Genomic DNA, 18,726 nt, shown 5'->3' with positions numbered 1-18,726 from the left:
ACTACAGACAAAACAAAGTCAACCCATCATACTGATACCCCAACAGAAGTAGAATATGCCCGTATCAATGCATAAATATTATTTATTTCAGTCTCTAATCTGTTCTTAGTTTAGCATTTAGTCAAAACTTGTACGATGCACAAAAATGCAAGGAAGAAAAAATCAATCCATTACCAAGAGATAAAATGGCAGAAGCAGACCAAGATTCGGCCCCAATGTCAACAAATGAGCAAACTGATGGGCTTAACAGTAGACTAGGTAAAACTGAAAAACTGGGGAAGGAGGAAATAAGCTAGAAAAAAATCCCCTCAAACTCAATTAGTATTAGGATTATTAAAGGAAGAGACATGTTGGCTCCATGGGTGAGGACCCAAAGTCATGGAAATGGATAAAAGGCAGATTCAACACAAACTTCTTAAGTCAGAAAGGATTTACCTAACAACTGGGAAAGGAGGGAATTATTTATAACACTGATGAAGAACAAACATTTTACTGTTTTTCTTTCAGGGGGTTGGGAGGGGGTGGGGGGGTAGTCAACGAAGCACACCAAGATTAGTTGGTTTTAAAGAATGAGCTGTCTGGACGGTTGTGGTGCCTTCCAGCACTGTGGGAGGCCAGGGCAGGACTGTTTGAGGCCAGGAGTTCAAGACCAGCCTGGGTAACACATTGAGACCCCGTCTCTACAATAAAGAATAAGCAGACCAGCCTGGCTAACATGGTGAAACCCCGTCTCTACTAAAAATACAAAAAAAAATTAGCCGGGTGGTAGTGGTGCATGCCTGTAATCCCAGCTACTCGGGAACTGAGGCAGGAGAATTGTTTGAGCCTGGGGAGGTGAAGGTTGTAGCAAACGGAGATCGTGCCACTGCACTCAGAGTAAGACACTATCTCAAAATAATAATAATAATAATAAGCAATCAATCAGAAGTGCCCAGAAGGTCCAGTAGAATGTTGTAAATAAAGTTTTGAAAACACGAGAGCAGTGTGGCTGACAGTAAATTTTTCAGTTACATACACTGATTTATTTACTTTTTTCCAGATATATATGCTACCTGCTTGCCTTCTACTTGTACTGTACCTTCTATTTGGCACTCTTCCCACCAACTTATCTCTAGTAGAATTTGGGGTACTATGAAAAAGTAAACTGAAAAACTTCAGGCAGTTTAAGAAAACATTAGGAGGAAAGGAGTTCTACCAATTACCGTACTTACGATTAAAGCTTTCTCTGACCATAACCACAAGCTGCCTACCAGGTAGAGCTTGGATTTTTAGTTTACCAAATTTGGAAAGCTGTGAATTCCTAAAAGCAGTACAATGTCCAAAAGTTTTTCTTTGATTCTGCTTATGAAGATTTTTCTCAAGTATTATATATCCCCTTCCATTATGCTACAGATCACTGTGTCCCATTATTACAATGGCCTTGTTCAGATATGTCAAGAATCACACAGTAGTCATAAAATAACCAGCCTAACAAAAATGCCTCAGCCCTATTAACACATGCTACCTCCCACACCTAAAAGTCTTTTCCTGTATGTTAATGTATTAATAAATATGTATTTAATATATTAGTAAAATTCGTATCACATTTTTTTCCAAAATAGAAAACTGAGGCTAGGCTAGGCAGGAAGTAAGTTAATCTTTGTCTAATTTTGCACATCAGCCAATTTCTATATGTAGAAATATGCTAGTTGAGTGGAAGCTTTAAAGTCTGCCCCTCACTTGGTATGCTTGGGTATGACTCCAGGTATAAACAAATGCTTAATCTCCTCACCTATAAAATGGTGAAAATGATATTATCAACTTCACAGGTATATTGTGAAGTTTGCTGGCACACAGAATGTGTTCAGCAAATACTAGCTGTTATTAACCAATACCATCAGTGTGAAGGTTTTCATATAAACAGCTCAGTAGAAATTTTGTTGGCTTTTTCATTATTTGAAATTTATCTTTAACACATAGTAAAACATCTTTCAAAGTCATTCAGATTTACGTACAGGATATTCACTGCAGGGTAAAGAAACCTATACAGGATTACTTATATTAAGTGTATGCATTAAACAATTGGAAAGAAATAGCCATTTTTATCATTTTACTGTTATCTCAGGTGATAGCATTATTGATGTGTTTTTTTCTTCTTTATACTTAGTTTTCAAAAAATTTCTTTAACGTACTTTGTTAATTGAGGGCAACAATTATTTGCCAGAGGAAAAGGCATTTTTTAAATAACTTGTATTACGTAAGTTCTAAGGAGAAGAATTCCCATTCTAACTTGCTGGTTTACAGCCTTAGTAGCTACATACCACAAAGTAGTAAATACTAAGTAATACTCTTCTAGTAAAGACTAAGTAAAAGATAAAGTTAAAATACCTCACAAAACGAAGTTCAGATTACCTGAGGATGACTTAAAGTTTTTATCACGAAAAATTTTAAACATACACAAATAATGATCTTCCATGTACCAATCAAGTCTTCAACTATTATCCATATTCAACCTCTCTAACCTATTTTACCAACCACTCTATTATTTTAAAGCAATCCCAAGCATGACATTTTTGAGGCTATCTATTCTTATAGTGGTCTAAAGAACCTATGGTAAATTACAAAATATGGCTACAAATTTCCCCCATCCTAGTATTAGCCCTCTTTGTAATGCAATGTTGCTGCTCTGCCTAGGATGAGGCAGTCTTACTTCCCCACCCCAGTCTTGCGTGACTAAGAGAATGGATTGTGACATTGTAAGATTTGCAAGGTTGTAAGAGGTCTTACAAGCTTCCCTTAGAATGCTGTCCCAAGACTCCTGTGTCATAAATGATCACACAGAGCAAGGCCTGTATGTCCACCAACACTAGCTGCCAAATATGAGTGATGCCATCTTGGACCTCCCAGCCTGGGAAATCCTCCAGCTGAATGCTGGTACATGAGGAGCAAACCCCGGCGAAATCGGTAGAACTGCCCAACAGGCACCTAGAACTGTAAAAACCAGTTGTTTCAATCCACTAGGTTTTGAGGTGGTTTGTTATGCAGCCATAGAGCAAAGCTTCATAACTTATCCTTATTTTCTACTGTTACCATACTATTATCTTATGCTGGCAGTCTCTGTAAACTCTGATTTTAACTGAGTCTAACCAGGGAATTATCTTAAATATCCAAGGAAGATTACAAGTATTGAATTACTAAAAGTACACCACTACTATAGGATAAACTCATGGCACATAGGCCAGAGTAACCACACAAAATACCAATGTAATCTTTCTTTTTTTTTTTTTTTTTTGGAGACAGGGTCTCACTCTGCTGCCCAGGCCAGAGTGCAGTGGTGCAATCACTGCAGCCTCGACCTCCTGGGTTCAAGTGATCCTCCCACCTCAGCCTCCTGAGTAGCCTGGACTATAGGCACGCACCACCATACCCAGCTAGTTTTTGTATTGTTTTTTCCTAGAGACAGGGTTTCTCCATGTTGCCCAGGCTGGTCTTGAACTCTTGAGCTCAAGCAATCTGCCTGTCTCGGCCTCCCAAAGTGCTGGGGTTACAGGAGTGAGCTACCATGCCTAGCCCCAATGTAGTATTTCAAGAGTCTCGCAGAAATACAAACACACAGTTACAATTTCATTATTTACGTATACTTTGCATATCCTTTTCTTAAACAAAAAAAAAAATTTGCTTCTGAGGAATTTTTTTTTTCTTAGTGGGAAATCATAGTAAACATGGAGACTTGGAAGCTAAGGGTGGGTCAATGAGGGAATCGCTTTGAAAGTATACAACATTTTGGGCCTTAAAATGAAAAAGTGTCTCTTAATTTTTAGCTGACACATATTTAAAACACAAAAATATGGTATGCCCAAATCTTAAAAAATTAGAAAAAACTTTAACATCCCATGAGAAAATATGACTATGATGTTAAGTCTACACTACACCACTTTAAAAGACAAACTGTTCTCCTTGAAGTGAATTTAATCTGTAAGCATCAAGTTTCGATCTTCATTCAATGAGTGGAAACCATTTTAGGGTTCTTTCTACAAAGTGTGAAACATCACACTAATGTACAATGATCATAATGGAAAGATAACTACTTTTAAGGTTCAATACTTGCCTTCTTTTTAAGCTGTTGACAAAAATGGGTGTAGAGCAGCAAGCAGGTGATTTTAAAACTAGGTGTTCGACTTACCTAGTCTAACCAGTAGAGTCAGAGAAATATATTTGAGGGCAGGAAAAACCAGCTCTGACCATGTAAGTTCATGCCAGGGCAGAAAAGTTGAAAATTTAGATTAATGAAAATTAAACCCTGGCATGCTGTTACTCACACTCAGGCCTGTAATCACAGCACTTTGGGAGGCTGAGGTGGGAGGATTCCTTGAGCTAAGGAGTTGGAGACCAGCCTGGGAAACACGGTGAAATCCTGTCTCTATAAAAAAAATATAAAAATTAGTCAGACATGGTGGCGTGACAAGCTACCTAGGAGACTGAGGTGGGAGAACTGCTTGAGTCTGGGAGACTGGGGCTGCAGCAGCCTGAGAAACAGAGTGAGACCCTGCCACAAAAAAAAAAAGAAAAAAAATGTATTAACCCCCCCAACCTAAACTCTCAAATTATAATTTCATCCTCCCCAATCTCAGACTTTTTGGCTTATCCTATTATTAGGAAATACTGTATATTAAGATAAATTTTTTGACAGCAATTGAATTCTGCTTTGGTGAATTCGAGAAATCTTAGTATGAACTTAAAATCTAATTCCTTTTAAATTGTAATCATTCTAATACGATCAGTTGATTCACTTGTTTAACAGTTAAAAGCTTCGTTAATTTAATTTGTTGTTTAAAAGTGAAGTCTAACGCAACACCGCGCATTTCATTCATGCATGTCCCACTGTTCTTTATTACTGGCACTTAATTATCTGTGGTAACAGAAGGATGTATCAGCAAAGATCATCTAAAAAATACTTTTATTTTGTTAAGGAACACAATAGCTCTCCATTCCACAGCATAGAGCACTAACTTTATTTTTATTTTTTTAGACAGGGTCTCACTCTATGGCACAGGCTGGAGTGCAGTGGAGCTATATCATACTTCACTGCAGTCTCTCCAACCCGTGAGCTCAAATGATGGTCCTGCCTCAGCAGCCCAAGTAGCTAGTAGTAGCAGTGTGCACCACTACACTCGCACCATCATGCCCGTAGAGATGGGGTCTTTGTGGCCTGGCTGGTCTCGAACTCCTGGCTTTAAGCGATCCTCCCACCTTGGCCTCCCAAAGTGATGGGATTACAGGAGTGAGCCACCACACCCAGACACTAATTTCCTAGTACAGTACAGAAAGTCTTTTATGTCAGGCTCTAACTTACCATTCAATGTATGTTTCAGCTACAGGAACAAATCATGAATTCCTAAAACAAACCATAATATCATGACTTTGCACAGTTTATCAAAGTCCTAGTGATCCTTCACATCTTAGTTCAAGCAATAAATAAATCCTGTAAAATTTCCAAGAGTAAGCACCCCTCCCCTATGCTCCCACAGAATTACTGTACAGTCATACTAAGATAATAATAGTTGTTTATACATTAGTCTGATGACTAAACAGTGAGTTGTGGAGGGCAGATGCCACATCAAGCTCATTCTTGTAATGTGAAGCTCTCCATAATTTGTAATTTGACTACAACAAATTACAAATTATCCAAAAATGTTTAAAGATATTTGACAGATTTTGCATTACAAAATTATTTTCCAACAATAAAATGTCCAAATGTAGACAATTCTTGAACATAAAGCAGATAAAGAGTTGTGTAAGGTGGGTATTGAGCGGACTAAAAATTGGCTACATGAGAGTCATGGATGACTTCTGGGTCCAGTTTGTTACCTGACACCTTCATGTAGAACATAATCTGGGCATTCTCGTGCTTTATCTGGGAAAATAAGCCCTCTTCTAAAGTGGCAAAAAAAAAGAAATCATTTGTACTTGAATAAGTAGGAATTGTTATTCAAGACATCTGACCCAGCATGAAACTGGAAAAAAACCAAGATTAGTATTATGTCCCCCCAGTGACTGCTTCACACACCACCTCAGCAAATTTAATCCTCTCTAGAAATGAACTGCCATGTTTCTGAGACAATCTCATGAACATAAACAACTACGGCAAAAATGAAAACTCAAACCCAGGTCTTCTGAGTCTGATGCTACTGCCTCATGCACCAGTCCTGTCTCCCGAAATGCTGTAGAGCTGTTAAATAAAAATATTATACTGACCTCATTTCTCAAACAAACTTTTTGCTACCTCAAGAAAAAGATCTAGTTACACTACATGTGTTCCTTCTTAATAACTGTACACTATTGGATTTTTAAATCCAAAATTCGTATTTAACCCTACATCTTGGATCTGGACAGAAACGTGGAGATTTAAAATAATATATAACCAGAAAAACATCTAATCAATCGTACAAAATAGGGGAAAAAACCTCGCCAAATTCAGTTTTGACACATTTAACTAATAGTACCAAACAACATTAGTCGTGACGAATTTATTACCCAGATAGAGACTTTCCCAATATATTTACTTTGGTACTTGGGAAAAAGTATTAAGTGCAGCATTTTGGGGTGAGTGGGTGGACACATTCATCTTCAATACGCAGTTTCACCAAAATGAGGGAATTTCCTACTCCCAGTGCCTTCCATATTTTTACTTCTTAGGCCAACAGGTCCATTTGTAATACAATTACCTACTTCGAGTTGCAAAACCCACAATTCACCACAACACAAAAATAACTCTCAGGGCGTCACGATATTCAAAAACTGACGTTACCAATAAGATAATCTTGGCCGAATCTAAGGCGCTGCCGAAGTCACTTCGACTCGAGGCCGGGCTGGCCGAGCCGGAGCCCTGCCCACCTTTGCCCCGCGCTCACCGGCGAGCTCACGCGCGACGCCCACGGCCCGCAGGGCTCCGAGGACCCCCCCGCCCCGCGGCCCAAGAGGAGGCCGCCCCGCGCCAAAAGAGGGCTCAGGCCTCTTCCCCTCACCCACCACACGTTCCTGAGGAAGACACACTATCTGTCCCCTCCACCCGCCACAAACTCCACCACCCGACAAAAGGCGCCTGGCAGAGGAGGCCTGTGCCGTGACCCGCTTTGCACCAGTGGCCCCGGACCAAGCTCCTCCACCTCATCCTGAGAGGAAGCGGCCTCCGCGTCCCCAGGCCTCTTCGTTTCCTCCCCTCCCCCACTCGCGGCCTGGTCCCGAACTAGCTCCCGGGACGAAGAACGAGCTCCGCAGATCTTTACCCCGGCTCCTGAGCCGGCACTGACCAGTGCGCGTCCTGCTCGCAGCGACCAGCACCGCCGCCTTCCTCCTTGGAGTTCTAGGCCTGTGACTGAGGAAAAGCAGTCCGCAGCGAAGCACAATGGCGCCCGCCCCTCTCCCGGATCCGGCGCAGAACCAGCCGCCACCGTTAAGTGCCCCTCCCTGCTCCTCCTCCCCCCACTTCGCGGACTTCCTAGCTTCTCGCGAGAGTGGCGGAGCTGCGGGGACCGAGAGCTGCGGGCGGGCTGGAGGTACCCCACCGCGGGGTGGTGCTCTGACTGCGGGAACCGTTGAAGAGCTGCCCCCGGGGAGTCAGCGAGGCGCCACTGGTAAGCGGCAGCGGCTGGCTGGCTGGCGTACCGGCAGCTAGGCTGGCGAGTGTGCGGGCGTCGGACGCTGGAGGCCCGGCCCTGGGTGGCTGTCCCCGCCCGGCTAGCGTCTCAGAGCCAGCCCCTTCCCTCCCGGGCGCCGGGTCCCCGCCCACAGGCCAACCTGCAGGGCCCCGTGCTCGAAATAACGCCCAGCTCGTTGGCTTTTTTTTTCTTTTTCTGGCGCTTGGTAAGTGGCGCAGTGAATGTTGAATTGAATCAAGCACTGCCTTTTCCGACCTACCCCTCCCCGCTTGCTTCCCTGCCCTCCCTGTGTGATCTGACTGCAAGCTCTTTCCCTTAAGAGTTGGAGCCTGTTTGTCCAACCTTGTGATAATTTCCTTGTGGTAAGTAAATCTTGGTGATGGTGATCATGTCTTTTTAAATCGTGATAGTAACCTTTAATAGCGTAGCCATCGATTTTGCAGTAAACAAATTCACCTATTTAGAAAGAGGGAGGAAAATTGTGAGGTGAATGGTCAGGTGAATATTAGATGAAACTTTCAAAGAACTGTAAATGTGGCAAACTAAGATGTGAATGAGTACTAATAAATAAAAGGAAATAGTTTAGGGAAAATCTACATCTAAATATGTGGAAATATTTAGATGATATGTTGATTTGGAATAATGAATCAGAAATTCTTTAATGGAAAAGATCAGTTATTGAAACTTGGAAGAATACTGAAAGGCACTTGATTTTTTTTAATGACCTATTTTGTTAGGGTATTAAAAGCTATCCTTTGGATCCAAATAATTCCAATAAGTGAAACACAGTGTTTCTATGTATTTGTCATTACATCAGAAGGGAATGGAGTATCAATCACTATCCCTATTTTACTGTACTGGGGACAAACGACTGTACATGTTTCACTATGATAAATTCTAAAATACTATAAATTTTAAAGATTTAAAGTTTAGTATTTTAAGTTAGCATGTAAGTGCCAATCTAACTTTTAGGATATGAAATGAAAATAAGCATCTGGTATGGGGTAAAGTGAACAGAGATTACTTTTGAGGAAATTAATTTGCCCTTTAAAGAAAAATAATTTTTTTCCAGCCTGTTTGAGTGCCCCTGCATTATTGTGGTTATAGATACACGGATGTATACACCCTGAAGAACCAGACTATATGGGTTCAAATTCCAGCCCTGCCTCTTACTACCTTTGTTATCTCAAGCAATTCCTTAATCTTGCTAAACCTAGGTTTCCTGTAAAACGGGATTAGTAACAGTACCCATGCCCTATAGGGTTGTTTAGATGAGATAATGCATCAGTTCCTGAAACACAGTAAGCATTCCATGATTGTAAGCTATTACATTCCATGTCTAAACCACCAATAATATTTTCTCTTTCTGTAACTTAATATTACATAGGTCCCTTAGACATCTTCTCAAGATTATGCTAAGAGAAATGACTGCTCCCTCTTCCTGAGCTATGGCAGTCAGACCTGGCAGTAGTAACTACTCTACAGAACTCCCAAACCTGGCAAGGATGGTGCAGATTGTGGCAGATTATGGCTTGGTCTCCACCCAGCACTGATGATATTATGAAGTGAGTATGACACCAATTTCCTAGGTTAAACAGAACTTCTGATTTTTTATTGGTGCTAGTAAATAAAGACCACTGATGAATATGGTTTTATTATTTAAGAATGGTTATTGTGTTTCTTTTTAATGTACTCTCTCTGATTTTAGTATTCAGGTAATTATCGTGAGTGATAAATAATTACTGAGATTTTGCTACGGTAAAGACATTTTGCGGCCGGGTGTGATGGCTCATGCCTGTAATACCAGCACTTTGGGAGGCCAAGGTGGGTGGATCATGAGGTCAGGAGATGGAGACCATCCTGGCTAACATGGTGAAACCCTGTCTCTACTAAAAATACAAAAAATTAGCTGGGCGTGGTGGCAGGCGCCTGTAGTCCCCGCTACTTGGGAGACTGAGGCAGGAGAATTGCTTGAACCCAGGAGGCGGAAGTTGCAGTGAGCCGAGATCACACCCCTGCACTCCAGCCTGAGTGACAGAGTGAAACTCCATCGCAAAAAAAAAAAAAAGACATTTTGCTAGGAATTATGGATGTGAATAGGTAAAACATGGTCATGGAAAATGACCGTAGTTTCTTAACTAAAAATCATTACAAAGTGATTTGACAGGCAAGTGTTTGAAGTCAGAACTGTTCCAGACAATCTAGACACCATGTTTGCCTTTTATCCACAGAGTTCTCCCACTTGACCTTTCCTTGCTAAACTTTTTATCCTTTATGAGTGACTCTGATGTACCTTTCTGTATCTAAATATCTTTGTTCACCACTTGCGCTCACCACTTATCTTAGTTTTCATTTTTGAACTTGGCTTCTTCTCTAAGTTAGCATCTTATTGACTATTACTAATTTTTCCCCTGTTATTTTATAAACTTGTCTGTCATTTACCTATGGTCATTCAGCCCTTTACTTTTAGGTTTTGAGTATTTCTTCCACCTAATAGCTTAGAATGCTCGTTCAGATACTGAATTTCAAAGTTCTTGTGTTCCCCTCCTTTATTCATCCCACAACCTAAACTTCTAAAAAGCTTCTCTTTGGTAAGGGCAGTTGTAGAGATATCCTTTACTTTGCATAAATAGTGATACATTGAAAAGATGTGGTTACATTTGCTTTTTGCAAATCATATAATTTTTTATTGATACATAGTATTTTTATATATTTATGGGGTACATGGGATATTTTGCTACATACATAGAATGTGTAATGATCAAGTCAAGGTATTTAGGATAACCATCATCTAGAGCATTTATGACTTCTGTGTTGGTAGTATTTCAAGTCTTCCCTTCTAGCTATTTTGAAATAATACAATATGATGTTGTTAACCATAGTCACTCTACTATCAAACATTAGAACTTACTCCTTTTATCCAACTTTATATTTGTACCCATTAACTATCTTCTTTTTGTCCCCACCCCCCACCACACACATACCCTTCGCAGCCTCTGGTAACTATCGTTCTACTGTCTACCTGCATGAGAACAACTTGTTCAGGTGATCTGCCTGCCTCGGCCTCCCAGTGTGCTGATTACAGGCGTGAGCCACCGTGCCTGGCCGAGGATCCCTGCTTCTTTTTTTTTTTATTTTTCTATCCAGCCCAAAATGTCATGAGGACTTCTACTTCTAAGGGATATATTACTTAAAGGTCCACTGTTTTAAGTCTTTGATGTAAGGAATTCCTTTCATAACAAAAATAATAAACTCTTGATTTAGTGCCTTTATGCATTTTTATTTTCCCCACATCAAGTTTTATTTAAAGTTGCCACATTTAGTACATGAACATCCAAAACATTCTGTTGGTTGACTTCTGCCGGATTAGCATCAAAAACTTTCAATTCTCCAAGCCAATATTTAAAAGAATATAGAGGCCAGATGTAGTGGCTCAAGCCTATGATCCCAGGACTTTGAGAGGCTGAGTCAGGAGGATGCTTGAGACCACCCTGGGCAACAAAGCAAGGCCCCATCTCTACAAAAAATTTTAAAAATTAGCCTTGTGTGCATTGGTGCATGCCTGTAATCCCAGCTACTTGGGAGGCTGAGGCAGGAGGATTGCTTGAACCCAGGAGGTTGAGGCTTGCAGTGAGCGGTGATCATGTCACTGCATTCAGGCTTGGGTGACAGACTCTGTCTCTAAATAAATAAATAAATAAAAGGATATTAAAACACATAAAGAGAGTACTATCTTGAAACCCTCTCTGAGAAACCTCTCTTACATCTAAGCTTACAGTCTAGATCTCACTGCTTCTAGAAAGATCATTCCTGCTTTTAGTTGCTCTAGAATATCTGGCCTCACCATGAATAATCCCCAATTTGTGGAACACTTGGAATTCAAACCTTGCACACTGTCTGAAATATATAGAATGCTTAAGAAAAGCAGATACATTTTATTCATGTTTTTAAGTACATGAGGCCTCATTCCATTTCCCAGGCTGGAGTGCATGGTGGTACCATCATAGTTCACTGCAGCCTCAAACTTCTAGGCTGAAGCTGTCCTCCTGCCTCAGCCTCCTGAGTGACTGTGACTACAGGTGTGCCACCACTGTGTGGGACTAGTTGTTTTTAAATTTTTTGCTGCCCAGGCTGGTCCTGAACTCCAAGCCTCAAGTGATCCTCCCTCCCCAGCCTCCCAAAGTGCTGGAATTACAGGCATCAGTACCACATCCAGTTAACAGCTATATTTTATTTTATTTATTTATTTATTTTGGAGACAGAGTCTCACTCTTGTCTCCCAGGCTGGAATGCAGTGGCTCAATCTCGGCTCACTGCAACCTCCGCCTCCCAGGTTCAAGCAGTTCTCCTGCCTCAGCCTCCCGAGTAACTCAGATTACAGGCGCCTGCCATCATGCCAGGCTAATTTTTCTATTTTTAGTAGAGATGGGGTTTCACCATGTTGGCCAGACTGGTCTCAAACTCCTGACCTAAGGTGATCCTCCCAAAGTGCTTGGCCTCCCAAAGTGCTGGGATTACAGGCGTGAGCCACCGCACCCGGCCAACAGCTATACTTTATTATTATTTTTAATAGAGATGAGGTCTCAGTATGTTGAACTCCTGGTCTTGAACTCCTGGTCTCTCATGATCCTCCTGCCTTGGCCTCCCAAAGTGCTGTGATTATAGGTGTGCTCCACCATGCCCAGGCTTATTTTTTTATTATTGATAAAACTAGGAGTTGGAAAACTGTGGTACACGGGCCAAATGTAGCCCACTACCTGTTATTTTAAATACTTTTATTGGAACACAGGCACGCCCGTTAGATTATGTATTGTCTGTTGTTGCGTATTATATATTAGGGTTCTCCAGAAAAACAGAACCATAGTATACAATACATTATCTGTCTGTGAAGATATTTATTTTAAGGAATTAGCTCACGTAATTGTGGAGGCTGACAAGTTTGAAATTTGTAGGGCAGGTTCACAGGCTGGAAACTAAGACCAGAGTTGATGCTGCATTCTTAAGGCAGGATTTCTTTTCTAGGAAATTTCCGTTTTTGCTCTTAAGGCTGATTGGACGAGGCCCATCAACATTATCAAGAGTAATTTCTTTAAAGTCTACAGATTATAGCTATTAACCACTTCTACAAAATACCTCCACAGCAGCCCAGATTAATGCTACTTAAGTAACTGGGTACTCTAGCTTTGCCAAGCTGTCATATAAAATTAACCATCACAGTTTAACTGCTTTCACCCTACAATGACAATAGTTTAGTAGCTGTGACAGAGATGGTATGACTTAGAAATCCTAAAATATTTAGTACAGAAAGTTTGCTGACCTCTGGAGTAAACCATAAAACCAAATTGAACTAACCTCTGTTCCTGTGATAGAGTTCAGCCAAATGTGCACGTGCGTGTGCGCTCGCACACACACACACAGACAGACACACACGAACTTCAGAATTATAATAATCAAGGACCATGCTTGGCCTCCATGACCACTTCAGATTACATTTTTTTGAGATTGGAAGCAGAAGGGGATACTGATATAAATTCCTTGAGCATTCCTTCTGCCAAGTTAGGCAGCATCCTGTTTTATCTTAAATTTTTTTTTCATGTCCACATATGTGTACAATTTTATAAAAAGCTATGTATGTGATTGTATCATACCTACTATTTTAGTGTAGTCCTTCTCTTTTCCGTTTTTCACCTTTTCCTTGCCTTTTTCTTTTCCTTTTTAATTTGGCTCTTCTGCCTCTGTCTACTACTGCACAAACATCCTTTGCAGCTCATGTTGACCAACTACTGTGTATCTTCCCACCTTATTTTCTGCATGGTCACACAATCATAAAAGAGTGTGTGTGTGTGTGTGTCTTACATATGTTTATAGAAATACTGGTATTGATGGAGTTTTTTTTGCCATTTAATTTATAAAATGAAATCAAATTTAAGCATGCATCTTCATCTAAGTTTTTTCATTCTATAGTACCTTTTCTCTGAATCCCTATTGATATTTAGTTGTTTAGCCTTTGCTTTTGATTTGTAATAGATATTATCACTATGCTGCTTTCACAGTGTTTTTTTCATTTCTATTGATTTTACATGTATTTTTTGCCATGGATAGGTTTATATGGTAAAATGTGTCAATGATTTGTTTAATAAGTTCTAGGTTTCCAATTTGTCTTAAAAAATCTTACTTATCCCTTGATATTATCATGCAGTATCCTACATTTTCCAGATTGTGCTTAATTATTCTCAATTGATCTCTTACATCTTAAAAAATATCATTTTTGTATATGGAGTAAGGTAATAGGATCTAATTTTATTTTATTCTCAATAGATAGCCAGGTGTGCCAGTAGCATTCCTAAATAATCCATTCTTTTCTCTGTAGTTAGAAAGACCACCTTTGTCATATATTGAATTTTTAAATTTATGCTGAATATATTTCTGGGTTTTCTATTCTGAAAACTAAACTATTCAGAACTATAAATGTTAAACTATTCAGAAAACGAAATACTGTTTATGTATCTTTTGAATCTTTCTCATTTATTAATACTGTTCTGTTTTTCTGTCACCTACTTGTTCATTTATAAGAAGTGGTAACTAGGCTGGACGTGGTAGCTAACACCTGTAATCCCAGCACTTTGGGAGGCTAAGGTGAGCAGACCACTTGAGTCTGGAGTTTAAGACCAGCCTGGGCCACACAGTGAGACCCCATCTCTACAAAAAAATACAAAAATTAGCCAGACTTGAGGCGCACACCTGTAGTCAAAGCTACTTAGGGGGCTTAGGCGGGAGAATTGCTTGAGCCGAGGAGGCAAAGGTTTCTGTGAGCTGAGATTGTGCCACTGCACCCCAGCCTGGCATCCTGGGCGACAGAGCAAGACCTTGTCTCCAAAAAAAACAACAAAACAAAAAAGGCCGGATGAGACTGGGAGCGATGGCTCACGCCTGTAATCCTAGCACTTTGGGAGGCCAAGGCGGGTGGATCACGAGGACAGGAGATCGAGACCATCCTGGCTGACATGGTGAAACCCCATCTCTATTAAAAATACAAAAAATTAACTGGGTGTGGTGGCAGGCGCCTGTAGTCCCAGCTACTTGGGAGGCTGAGGCAGGAGAATGGCAAGAACCCAGGAGGCGGAGCATGCAGTGAACCGAGAGTGCACCACTGCACTCCAGCCTGGGCGATAGAGCAAGATCTGTCTCAAAAAATAAATAAATAAATAAAAAAGTAAAGGCCGGACACGGTGGCTCACGCCTGTAATCCCAGCACTTGGGGAAGCTGAGGTGGGTGGATCACCTGAATTCAGGAGTTTGAGACCAGCCTGGCCAACATAGTGAAACCCATCTCTACTAAAAATCCAAAATTAGCTGGGCGTGGTGGTGCACACCTGTAATCTCAGCTACTCGGGAGGCCGAGACAGGAGAATCACTTGAACCTGGGAGGTGGAGGTTGCAGTGAGCCGAGATCGTGCCTTTGCACTCCAGCCTGGGCAACAAGAGCGAAACTCCATCTCAAAAATAAAGAAAAAAAAGAGAGAGCAAGTGAGAGAGGGAGGGAGGAAGGGAGGGAGGGAGGAAGGAAGGAAATGGTAACTGTGTCCTCCAGAATCACCCAATACACCTAACTGATTTTGCATTATACAGTGCATGTTATACTACCAGCATGCCTAGGAATGATGTTAACTTATTTTTCCCACTATTCCTGTTTCACTTTCTTAGCAGTTGGATAAAGCCATTGAGTACATATACTCCAGTTATTTAGAAACACCTCATCTGTACTTTTGCATATTATAATAATAATTTAAAAACTATATACATACAGCATATGTACTACTTAACTAGTTTCTCAAATAACCCTATTTTTTATCCCAGAGTCCATTCTAAGTTTCTCACCCTGGAGCTTCAATGCTCTTGACAGCAAGCATGCCATTTATACCAAGGACAGTATAGAAGAAATCCTGCATATTTTTTTATTACATCATCATAAAATAGTATGGGAATGGTAACACACTTAAAATATTTATCTTATATTTATGTTTGTAAGTCTTAACTTTAGCATGGCACATAAGCATGTTGGTGGTAATGGTTGATTGTTGTCTTTGAAGCTGAGACCTCTGCACTTTTCAAATTTTTCTTTTTTTTTTTGAGACAGGGTCTTGTTCTGTTGCCCAGGCTGGAGTACAGTGGTACGATCACTACTCACGCTAGCCTGGACCTCCTGGGCGCAAGAGATCCTATCACCTCAGCCTTCCAAGTAGCTGGGACTACTGACTGACTTTTGTATTTTCTTTAGTGACAGGGTTTCGCTGTGTTGCCAAGGCTGGTCTTGACCTCCAGGGAGGTCAAGCAATCTGCTCACCTCAGCCTTCCAAAGTGCTGGGATTACAGGCGCAAGCCACCACACCTGGCCCAAAATTGAATTTTAATTCTGTTTTTAGAGGCTGTGTAACTCAGCGCTTTTTTTGTTTGTTTGCATAGGATTAATTTTGCCTACATTTGTGGGAAAGCTTTTTCTTTTGCAGGGGCGGGGGGCGGATGTGATTATTTCATTGTTTTAAAGTCCATTTATTAAGGTATTTTTTAAACTTATGTTTATCACAAATAGTTACTTAAATGGAAAGTTTTGGCTGGGCGCAGCCGCTCACACCTATAATCCCAGCACTTTGGGAGGCTGAGGCGGACAGATTACTTGAGGTCAGGAGTTCAAGACCAACCACAACATGGTGAGGAACTTCATTCTACTAAATAAAATACAAAATTAGATGGGTATGGTGGCAGAAGCCTATAATCCACATTGGGAAATCTGAGGCAGGGAGAATGAACGCAGGAGTGTAGGTTAGTAAGTAGAGATTGTCACTGCACTCCAGCCTGGGCTACAGAGCGAGACTCCATCTCAGTCCTTTCAGTTTGTTATAGATGGTGACTCCATCTCAAAAAAGAAAAGTTTTTTTTTTTTGGAGATGGAGTCTCGCTTCTGTAGCCCAGGGCTGAGGCAGTGGCGCACCCCGCCCACTGTGCCCACCCGGTTCATGCCATTCTCCTGCCTCAGCCTCCCTCTCAGTAGCTGGGACTACAGCATGCCTGCCACCCCACACCTAGCTAATTGTTTGTGTTTTAGTAGAGATGAGGTTTCACTATGCTAGCCAGGGATACCCTGTCTCCTGACCTTGTGATCTGCCCACCTCGACCTCCCAAAGTTCTGGGATTACAGGTGTAAGCCACCGCACCCGGCCAAAAGAAAGAAAGTTTTAAACATGTTTTTGCATATTGGGGTCCTAAGATAGGAATGAAAATGTGAAAAATCATTTTAATGAATATATGATTTCCTTGTAAGCCCTGGAACAGTCTTATAAGCATAATGATATGACTGTTTTGCATTAGGCTTCACTTTCTTGTGTTAATAACCAAATACTTTCCGGATCCATCTGTTTCGTTATTACCGATAATAATACAAATTGAAGAACTATTAAAATAAAAATTTTTTTGTAAAGTTTTATGTCAAGACTTTAATGGGATGTATTAATAAGTCATTAATTAAATGGTAGCATTAAAAATTAATTGGGCAGATGAAAATCTGTCTTTTCAAAGTCTGGGTAAAGAGTTTTTAAGTTAAATTTTAATAATTCTTGATAATATCCAGAAATGAAAATAGCTAGTGTTTACTCTTGTCTGTGCTTAGAAGAAAGCTACATAGACATAATTAGCATTAATTCTGATTGAAAGAAAAATGTATAGAAAGAACTAAAAATATGATAACACTTTGCTTTTTAATCAGCCAAAATGGGAGGAAAACAACTCTTACACATTGAATAGAAGCTTTTACATCTTGCTTAGAAGTTTTTGGATTTTACTAGCAGAACCAACAAAATTAGCACAGATACATAGTGAAAAAAATCTACAAAAATTAAGGTAGATGTGGATATAAAATATAAAATGGCTGGGCACAGTGGCTCATGTCTGTAATTCCAGCACTTTGGGAGGCTGAGGCAGGCAATCACCTGAGGTCAGGAGTTCAAGACCAGCCTGGCCAACATGGTGAAACTCTTTCTCTACTAAAAATACAAAAATTAGCTGGGCATGGTGGTGTGCGCCTGTAGTCCTTCCTACTCAGGAGGTTAAGGCAGGAGAATTACTGGAACTTGGGAGGTGGAGGTTGCAGTGAGCCAAGATCACGCCACTGCACTCCATCCTAGGCGACAGAGCAAGACTCTGTTTCAAAAAATATATACATATAAAATACATAATGTATTATAAAATATATTGTGTTATAAAAATATACAATATACAACATTAAAATATATTATAAAATGTATATTATGTATTATATATACATAAATAAGACTAAAATATGAAGTCAAATTTTAAAACTACAAATACGACTATTAAAAAATACATCATACATTTTTAATTAGTTGTAACAGAACATTTCCCTCTTCCCTGAATTTTTTAAAGTTTGAATTTAGCATCCATCAATCCATAGAGATGAGTAAGTTTCCTCTATTTAAAAAAAAGAAATGATATAGATCCTCAATGTTTAAGAATGAGACTATATACTCCTATTAAAAATCAAGAAATACATTAGAGTAGCCTTCATTATTATTTACAGAAATTAATGAGAAGAGGAAAAATAAAAAAAAGAACAGATTCTGTTTGTGTCTATAACACTTTGTTTTAAAATTCTTGCTTGAAATCGTATGTATAAATTGTATTTTACAATAAATGTGTCTTTTTAGTGACATTGATGTTTCATTTATAGAATATATTAAAACTTTTTTTATTGCCATTGATTAGAAATAAATTTTATTCTGTAGTTTTTATGGGAGACCAAGCATTCTTCTATTTAGTACAGTAAAATTAAGTTTTGTAATATTTTTCTTTAATGAAAAATGTGTTTGCCAATTAAATTTGCTCTAATGTTAAGCATGATTAAATCACATATTTAATCTATGTAACAACTAGGAATTTAATATAAATTTTACTTGAACATCTTTCTCTCATAAAAACGAGATATCACTTTATGAAATTGAGAAATTATTTGTCTTGCCCATTAGTGTAAAAAGATTCTGCTAAATGGAACTTAAGTTAGATAGAATTTATCTGTGTG

The 18,726-nt window shown here is 39.8% G+C and overlaps 2 protein-coding genes across 43 annotated transcripts in view; one reads left to right on the top strand and one right to left on the bottom strand.

The window, feature by feature from the left end:
• The window catches only part of MARCHF7 (membrane associated ring-CH-type finger 7), a 58,009-nt gene extending 50,573 nt beyond the window's left edge, over positions 1–7,436 (bottom strand). For 11 of the 14 annotated variants that reach the window (XR_635451.3, XR_635452.3, XM_031651814.1 and 8 more), the window contains exon 1: positions 7,266–7,436. The gene's annotated coding sequence lies outside the window, so the exon portion shown is untranslated. Of the gene's footprint in view, positions 1–4,298; positions 4,318–5,332; positions 5,375–7,265 lie in introns of those variants that run through there. The other 3 variants (XM_021924335.2, XM_017946563.3, XM_021924336.2) reach the window with 3 other exon arrangements.
• A 39-nt stretch (positions 7,437–7,475) lies between these two features.
• Positions 7,476–18,726, top strand: part of BAZ2B (bromodomain adjacent to zinc finger domain 2B) — a 407,614-nt gene continuing 396,363 nt past the window's right edge. For 27 of the 29 annotated variants that reach the window (XR_004176705.1, XM_031651777.1, XM_031651775.1 and 24 more), the window contains exons 1-2: positions 7,476–7,613; positions 9,025–9,202. The gene's annotated coding sequence lies outside the window, so the exon portion shown is untranslated. Of the gene's footprint in view, positions 7,614–7,754; positions 8,000–9,024; positions 9,203–18,726 lie in introns of those variants that run through there. The other 2 variants (XM_031651776.1, XM_031651774.1) reach the window with 2 other exon arrangements.

The sequence above is a fragment of the Papio anubis genome, chromosome 10 (genome assembly GCF_008728515.1).
Source record: "Papio anubis isolate 15944 chromosome 10, Panubis1.0, whole genome shotgun sequence".
In the NCBI taxonomy this organism is placed as follows: domain Eukaryota; kingdom Metazoa; phylum Chordata; class Mammalia; order Primates; family Cercopithecidae; genus Papio; species Papio anubis.
Note: the sequence above shows the minus strand (reverse complement) of the source record. Positions and strands in the feature narration are given on the sequence as shown.